Source organism: Fragaria vesca, linkage group LG5 (genome assembly GCF_000184155.1).
Source record: "Fragaria vesca subsp. vesca linkage group LG5, FraVesHawaii_1.0, whole genome shotgun sequence".
NCBI classification, from domain to species: domain Eukaryota; kingdom Viridiplantae; phylum Streptophyta; class Magnoliopsida; order Rosales; family Rosaceae; genus Fragaria; species Fragaria vesca.
Genome location: NC_020495.1, coordinates 17,257,856 through 17,267,146, shown reverse-complemented (window position 1 = coordinate 17,267,146; position 9,291 = coordinate 17,257,856). Strand labels below are relative to the sequence as shown.

At 39.4% G+C, this 9,291-nt stretch overlaps 1 pseudogene across 1 annotated transcript; it reads right to left on the bottom strand.

The window, feature by feature from the left end:
• Nucleotides 1–471: 471 nt before the first annotated feature.
• On the bottom strand, nt 472–3,926 carry LOC101303914 (annotated as a pseudogene). The gene is made up of 10 exons (XR_184814.1): nt 3,872–3,926; nt 3,563–3,697; nt 3,415–3,472; nt 2,983–3,120; nt 2,149–2,222; nt 1,962–2,023; nt 1,554–1,753; nt 1,253–1,313; nt 1,013–1,090; nt 472–682 (listed from the first exon to the last, which is right to left on the bottom strand). The product of XR_184814.1 is annotated as an NADPH:adrenodoxin oxidoreductase, mitochondrial-like (transcript).
• Between the last annotated feature and the right edge of the window lie 5,365 nt (nt 3,927–9,291).

Here is a 9,291-nt window from a genome sequence, read left to right as displayed (position 1 = left end):
TAATTTTGCACTTGGTGATACAGGATAGTCATCCTGGAAGAGTTATTGTGGTATACAATGTGCGTGAGAAATCCAAGATTGAAATCTACCGTCAAGAAGATGAGATGTTCTTTAAAACTTATGCTGCAGCCTTCTACCATACCTCACTGCCGAAGTTTTTATAACTACCGCAACCACAAAAGGAAGAGGGATCACACTGATGAGATGTGCTAGCTTCTTGCTATCTTTTCTTTGAGCTACAATTTATATTCTTTTTTTGTATTGAAGACTATGCTAGCTTGTAGTTAGCTTAATTCAATAGTAGATTTGTGAAGTATCTATGTTCCACTACATAGAGAAAGTTAATAGTGCCCTGTGAAGATGGTGAACTTTGGGAATACATCAAGTACCTTCTGTTGTTTTGTATTGAAGCTATTGTGACGAGTTGAAATCTACATCTTATATATCTGATCTTTGTTACAAATCTACATCTTATATATCTGCTACAAATATACGTCTGATCTTTGTTACTTTCAAGTAGTGTACAATACCACAAAAAGTTTCTTCTGCACAATAGAGGTTTGTAGCAATGATCCCAGTTGGTCCTCTCTTCAATCATCCACATACATAAAAACCCTTCTCTAGCCGTGTATGATCTCCAGATGCTTCACTTATAAGTCGCCCTCTAACATTTGGACCACACCTGCGAGGGGCCATCAGATTTTTCTATCTCTTATGCATGAATACGGGATCAGCCATATAAATTTTCATGTCATCTCATTTCATGTAAAGTTTAATTGGGCAATATCAAAGAGCATAGGAAAATAGTTCTTTTGAGATTCAAACTTCTAAGGAACAGATCTTTCAAATGAACTGAACTACCCACAAATATGTGTATGTCATAATACATGTTAGTGGAACAATATTCCTCAAATTTTGTATATTAGCATGAACTTAATGCTTGAAGATGCCGTCAATCAGAATGTTTAAAGTGTATCTCTTAAGGACACCTGAGATCCAGATCAGCTATAACCAATGCTTACTTCTCTGATTATCAAAGGGTAAGCCATTAACTGGTATTGATTTGTAACCAATGCTCTTTAGAACGATTCTACAGAGAGAAGAAATACACAGTTGTCAGTACCACATCATGATTCATCACACACACACACACCTACCTACCTTTAGGGGGTCCAACATATGCAACTAACACACATTACACGTATCTGTGACTGGTAGGAGATAGACAAAGCTTGAAATTTAGAGAGTATACCCGCATCCAAGATCTTCAAACTGTCCAGTACGCGCAGCCATTAGTTCTCCAGGGTTCACACCTACAGTTTAAAAGTGAAGGAAGCAGATTTATCACTATAATTTGGAGTTTTGGACAGCTAATCATATAGATCATTTACTAATGTTATTAACAGCTTTCACATTAACTTGATTGACCTCTTCTGTTATACTACGGTACAATATGAATCTATAGTCCAGACATCCAGTGATCAACTGCTGCGTTCATTGCACTGAAAATACATAAAAAATTTAACATCACACATTTATGAAGGATAAATTACCTATGAGCTTTGTCTTCTCAAGTCTGACAACAGAAATATGGCCACTTCTCTCATCAAATTCCAGAAACTTATCTGGCTTCCGAAAGAAAACAAAGTGGAGTTCACTGGATCTGAACTTGGATGCGAAGGTCTCGATGTAGCAGCCTTAGACAGCAACTCATAAACCTTTTTTTTCAAATTCGATTATTTTTCATCTCTTCCTTACCAAATGACAGCAACAAGCCACAAAACACCAATGGAAGGGAATATTACTAAAGATAAAAGGGAATTATTATATTACCTAGACTGTGAGAGAGAGCGGAAGGATGTTATTTAAAAGTTAAAACCAATAACAACGTAAAAAACACGTGGATTTGCATGTAGGTGAAGGGTCAAATTGATCAAAAGTGAAGAGAAAGATAAGTATACTTCATCTGCTGGGGTTTTCAGTCGATCAACTTCCTTTATGTGAACGTGCAGATCTTTTATACCTGAGAAACAAAAGCTAACACCTGTTACTCAAATGTATATTACATCCAAAGGAGAACAGTCTATGACTAAATTTCAAATCATAAACTGTAGTTAGCATTAGAATGATGAGACGTTCAACAATCACCAAGAATTTCACGCAGATCTATAGCTGTACAAGCTGCTTGTGCCGGACCCCGCCTTCCAACCAAATATACTTTCCTGACATGAAAATTTATATCATTAACAATGAAACATAGATAAAATAAAGTAGTCATTGAATGTAACTAATAATTCTCAAAGTATGGGATATTTTCAGTTGTGGCCAATTCTGTTGTTGGTCGTAAAAGAATGTGTGAAACATCAAGAGCTACATTTCCCTGGAAGCGAAAGGAACTTTTTTTTAGGTTTAATTGTTTAAAACTCTGTAGTAAAAAGCTATACTCGTTGAATGTCCTCTGAAGTGTAATAAATTTCACATTTCCTGAGTACCCCAACACTATTCAAACTACCCAACTTATCCTCGAGCCATGTCAAGACGTCAAGTTATGGTTCGCTTTAAGTCATAGTTCACTTTTGTTTCTAACTACATGATAAGCAGGTTTATTTAGGACCATCATTTGTTTTCATTGACAAAACAGGCTCATGTCCCGTGATAAAGCAGTCATCTAGTTTACACCTTTATTGGCTCCCCTCCCCTGTTCTTTCATGCCCTTAATCAGCACCACGCTCTAATTACAAATTATAGCTTATCTGTTGATTGTTTTTTGACAAAGTAATGTCTTTATAAGAGAATTCTAAAATGCTACATAAACGTAAAAGAGAACCAAAAACTACAGTGTAACATAAACTTAATCTTTAGGGTATTTAAATGTTGCAAAAAAGAAAGAAAAAATTCATAAAGTATGTTCAGTGATAGCAAACTGGACTGAGCTTCAGATAGCTGCCAGCAACTAATTACACCATCGATCCTATTTCTGACCTCGTTTCCAAAATTAAACTAGAAGATAGCTGGCCAAGTATTACAGCTGTATCCGAACTCGTCAAGTCAGGATTAAGATTTCGGATGCCCATTATACCACCACACAAACTCTCTAGCTGCATATATTCCACTCAAATCCTATAAAGAAACACAAACTAATATCCAATAAGATATCAACACAATATAAGTCAATTTAGAAAGGGTAATCACAGTGGTTTAGTTACTATCAACACCCCCCCCACAAAAGAGGAAAATCCCAAATCTTCCTGAACCATAGTGAAGGCTTGATCTTATGTCAGCCCTCCTGTACAATAAGTGATACCACCAGCTGACACCCTCTAAGTTTAGTCTCCACATTCATTTGGCATTCACACAATCCAGTCTATTGAACATAGAGCGGCAGAAAATAAAAGCGAAACAAGCAATACATACCTCTCCTGTGATACCAAGAACTCTATCACTTTCAGCACCATATGCAAGCACAAATAAACTGCTCAATAGCACAAAAATCCTGGTCAAACAAAAAAAAGTTGGCCAGAATGAAGCTGCTTAGCTAACACCTATTGAGCTAGAACCTCACCACATCATACAGCTCGAGGAGCTCGGGAAGGGTGACAGATGATCCAAGAGTGACATTTCCAAAGAACGAGCAGCGTTTGTGTTGCGCAACTCTCATAAACTGATGCAGCACAATCAGTTGCAAGTTTTCTGATCACTATAAGCTCAAACATAAGAGGTACATTTTCGCACACCGAAAGCATTCAAAAATTGCATACTTGCTCAATTACATTATGTATGAACTCGCAAACTCCAAGTTCCTCTCTCTAAACTCTACAAAACCTCTAGAAGTTTTCGAAATAGCAATGAAATTGGGGAATGATATGATCACCTTGGTTTCAAGCTGATGGAGCGGCAACCGGTCAATGATGTCAACCTGAGTTTCCTAGTGCACCTTCAGCGTCTAATACAGTTTAATTCAAATCAGAAACCAATTGTATCCATCAAATTCGAAATCGTCATTCAATTTTCAGAAACCAAAAACACTTCAATTGCTAAAACGAATAAGGCTTTACCTTCTCCGCCGTGTAGAAGCCGGCGGAGAGAGGGTGAGAAGCGGCGGGGGAGAAGGTTCTGGATAACCATGTCGTCGCCATTTTTTCGAAATCGAAAGATTCAACTGTGTTAAGCTAGTCACACTGATCAGCTCTGCTTGCTTAAAATAAGGCCGTGGCATGGGCCGGGCCGACCCAGTTTGAAAAAGGAATAGTGATGGTAAGCCCAGTCTATTTTAAAACCCAATAGGTGTTTATTCCATTGATCTGATCCTCTTCTTGATTCTGTTTCTTGACGAACAAGTCCTCCTGCAGAATAGATGTGACAACGTCGTCTTGTCGAGGGTTAGAGAAGTTAAGCTCTTGCTGGGATCTTCTTATGGGTTTCTACTTTTGGGTGGGGATCTTCTTAAGTAAGACTTTGGGTTTCCTTATGAAATAGGGATTTGTTTATATAATGAGAAAGTGAATTATAAACTAATGCTTGATCAGCTAGCCGCATCATTTATTTGGTTGGTTTGGTAAGTATAACACCGATAAGGTGAAGATAATGCAATTATGCAACGAAGCCACCTATAGCTTATAAGGTTGTAACGCTACCACGCATTTTGTATTGAAAAAAAAATTCAAACGACTTGCTAACCAGACTTGGACTCGAACTCTTTCCTTGAGGGCTAGGGTTTCCTAATCCTAATATGTATTGGACGTCTTTAGGTGCCTATATAACAGCGGTGCGAACTAGGCTTCCATAGTCCATACCAAAAGGAAGAAAAGAAAGAATAAAGCATAGAGATATATATAAGGGATGGTGGAGCATGATGATGATATTGGCGTTTCAAGGGTTAATGAGGTGTCAATGAGTCTAGAAGACGAAGCAGCAGGAGCAGAAGATCAAGAGAGACAGGTTAAAAGACGACGAATAACTGGCCAATTAGGATGCGAACAAAGAGAGATGAAGCTTCAGATTTCATGTCTTCCAATTGATGTTCTGTATTGTGTTCTTGATAAGTTGTTGGAGCTCTTCGATTATGTTCGTTTCGCCGCTGTTTGTAAGGAACTGCAGCAAGTTGCAAAACTCTACAATTGCACTAAGCAACGTTGGGTGAGTAAGCCTAAGCTACTTCCCATGCTCATGCTTCCCCCTAATGAATCCGATAATGATACAAAGCAAAGACTACTGTATAGCGTTTCAGAAAGAAAAATCTACAACAACATCAACATTCGTTTATCGATGCCTTACAATGAGAGCCTTTGTGGCTCTAGCCAAGGTTGGTTGGCCTCGGCACTCCAATCAACCGGGGAATGGCCTGAAAATTGAAGATTCAAGCTCGTCCATGAAATAACTCTGTGAAACCCTTTCGGAAAAGCGTCAGAGGTGATTCATCTTCCTCCCTATATGCATTGCATCCCAGAAATGTTCGAGCATGTTAAAGAATGGATCCCCAGAGTAATCTTGTCTGCTAACCCAGCTTTGCATCCGGAAAACTATTATGTGCTATTTGCATTATATAGACCATTGCCGCACTGCATACCATTGCCAAACGGCGTAGTACGACGACATATGAATGTTCATGATCCAACGTTAGCGCTATTGACGCACCGCATACCAAACGGCGTAGTACGACGAATTATAAATGTTTATAATCCAACGTTAGCGCTATTTAAAGGAGGACAAGAATCTTGGATCACGATCGACCGACTAGATCAACATTTTCCTAAGTTTGATGATGCTATATTTTATAGAAACAAAATCTGCTTGCTTCTTGAAAGCAGAAATAAGATGGTAGGCTCCGGGATGGTAACCTTGGATGTTGATAGCATTAACCTTACACAGCCGAAGATACAGTATAGTGGTTTTAAACCAGAACCTGCTAGGAATATTTTCCATGCACATTGTTGGGAGCAATATCTCGTGGAGTCAACAAACGGAGACCTATTGCTCGTTCCAAGATTTTATGAGTTTGAAGAAACCTCGTTTGGCGTTTGCAAGATCGTGTTCAACGAGGAAGACAAATCCCCCTTTCAGCTGGTTGAGGAAAAATGCATCGGAGATGATGCAATATTCTTAGGTCAGAACCAATCCCAGTCTGTTTTAGCTACAAGTATTCCTGGCTGCACGCCGAACTGCATATACTATGCTACAGAAAGTGTTAGACGGGATGAGTATCCGAAAGATTATAGTGATATCTTAAAAAGCGAGATGGGTATTTTCAATTTAGGGGACAGAACCAGAACTACACTAATCGTCTCTGATTCTATAAGTAACTGGAATTGGAACGTGATGAATATGCCATTTTGGGTCCTGCCATCATTGAACATTTGAATGTACCCCTAGCTAGCTAGGTTCGTACGTAGAACATGTATAATATATATGTCATCCTTGTAAGTCTTAAGTGTAGCCAGTAGCCACATACTGTTGTTGTTGGCTTGATTTTTTGAGTGGTTATTGATCGATCTGTAATTCTGTATCATGCATGCATATATCTTTTTACTATTTTCATTATGAGCATTTTCCCACAATATTGAAAGCTTTGTACTCCACCAGATAGACTGTACTTTGTATATAAGCTCGATGAGCTATAATGAAGGCTTGATCTTATCTCAGCCTCCTGTAGAATAAGAGAGATTACCATTTGACACCCTCTAAGTTTAGTCTCCACATTCATTCGGCATTTACACAATCTAGTCTATTGAACAAAGAGCGCCAAAAAATAAAAGTGAAACAAGCAATACATACCTCTCCTGAGATACCAAGAAGTCAAGTCAAGAACTCTATCACTCCCAGCACCGCATGCAAGCACAACCTGCTCAATAGCACAAAAAACCTGGTCAAACAAAAAAATTTAGCCAGAATGAAGCTGCCTAGCTAGCTAACACCTATCGAGCTAGAACCTCGATCACCACATCATACAGCTTGAGGAGCTCGGGAAGGATCACAGAGGATCCAAGAGTGACATTTCCAAAGAATGAGCAGTTGCAAGTTTTCTGATCACAATAAGCTCAAACATAAGACCAAAAACACTTCAATTGCTAAAACGAATCCAAGGCTTTACCTTCTCCGCCGTGTAGAAGCCGGCGGGTCCACTTCCGACGATGCATACGCGGAGAGAGGGTGAGAAGCGGCGGTGGAGAAGGTTCTGGATAACCAAGTCCTCGCTCGGAAAAACCGCCATTCTTTTCGAAGGAGATGAAATTGAAAGATGCAACTGTGTTAACTGTTAAGCTAGTCACACTGTTCAGCTCTGCTTGCTGAATATATGGCTGTGATTTTGGCCGGGTCGTAAGCCCAGTGTTTTAAAACCCAATAGGTGTTGAATAGACTCGAGTCCAATGACACATCCTAATTTAAGTGTTGAACTTGACTCAAAATTATGTTAATTTAAGTGTTCAACCAACGATCTATCATCACATTCATCTCATCCTCTACTTGGTTCTCTTTCTTATCTTTCTTGACGAACAAGTCTTCCTGCAGAACAAGGTTACGTCGTCGTTTGGTAGTCCACATTTAGGGTTTGAGAAGCTAATTAAGCTCTTGCAGGTTGTACGAAGTGAGACGTTTCAGGTTTTGGTTTTCCTTATGGTTTGGTTTTCTTATCACTAATAATGTGAAGATAATGCATCGAAGCCACCTAGCGTATAACTCCTGACTTAATTAACATTGTATAACGGTCTCCGGATACGGTTGTAAGATTTCAAACGACTTCCTAATCATAACCTGACTTGGACTCTTTTCTCGAGGGCTAGGGTTTCCTAATCCTAATATGTCTATGACTTCTTTATTTGCCTATATAACAGTATGATCTGTGAGAACATAAAAAGAAAGAAATTAAGAGAGGAAAAAGCATAGAGATATAAGGGATGGTGGAGCATGATGATGATATTGATTTTTCTAGGTCGAATGAGGTGTCAACGAGTCTAGAAGACGAAGAAGCAGGAGCAGAAGATCAAGGGAGACAGGTTAAAAGACGGCGAATAACTGGCCAATTAGGATGCGAACAAAGAGAGATGAAGCTTCAGATTTCATGTCTTCCAACTGATGTTCTGTATTGTGTTCTTGATAAGTTGTTGGAGCTCGTCGATTATGTTCGTTTCGCCGCTGTTTGTAAGGAACTGCGGCAAGTTGCAAAACTCTACAATTGCACTAAGCAACGTTGGGTGAGTAAGCCTAAGCTACTTCCCATGCTCATGCTTCCCCCTAATGAATCCGATAATGATGCAAAGCAAAGACTACTGTATAGCGTTTCCGAAAGAAAAATCTACAACAACATCAACATTTGTTTAACAATGCCTTACAATGAGATGTTTTGTGGCTCTAGTCAAGGTTGGTTGGCCTCGGCACTCAGATCAACAACCCTGGAAGGTCCAGAAAAAAGAAAATCGAAGCTCGTTCATGAAATAACTCTGCGGAATCCTTTCGGAAAAACGTCAGAGGTGATTCATCTTCCCCCCTATATGCATTGCATCCAAAAATTGTTCGAGCATGTTAAAGACTGGATCCCGAGAGTTATCTTGTCTGCTAACCCCGCTTTGCATCCGGAAAACTATTATGTGCTCTTTGCATTATTTAGACCATTGGCGACCCGCATAGGATATACGAATGGTTATTCTCCGCCGTTAGCGCTTATTAAAGGAGGACAAGAATCTTGGATCACGATCAAACGACTGCCTCCAGATCTTCCTAAGTTCGATGATGCTATATTTCATAAAAACAAAGTCTGCTTGCTTCTTCAATGGGGACATAGGATAGTAACCTTGGATGTTAATAGCATTTCTAACCTTCCATATCCGAAAATACAGTATATGCGTTTTAACCCTGACCCTAAGGATATTTTCCGTGCACATTGTAGGGAGCAATATCTTGTGGAGTCAACAAATGGAGACCTGTTGCTCGTTCTAAGATTTTATGCGTTTAAAGAAACCTCCTTCGGCGTTTGCAAGATCGTGTTCAACGAGGAAGACAAGTCCCGCGTTCAGCTGTTTGAGGTAAAATGCATTGGAGATGATGCGATATTCTTAGGCCAAAGTCAATCCCAGTCTGTTTTAGCTTCAAGTGTTCCTGGCTGCAAGCCGAATTGCATATACTATGCCACAGAAAGTGTTAAACAGGACGAGTATCCTAGTGAGTGTGATTACTTGAAAAGCGAGATGGGTATTTTCAATTTAGGGGACAGAACCAGGACAACACTAATCGACTCTGATTCTATAAGTAACTGGAATTGGAACGAGATGAAGATGCCGTTTGGGTCCTGCCATCATT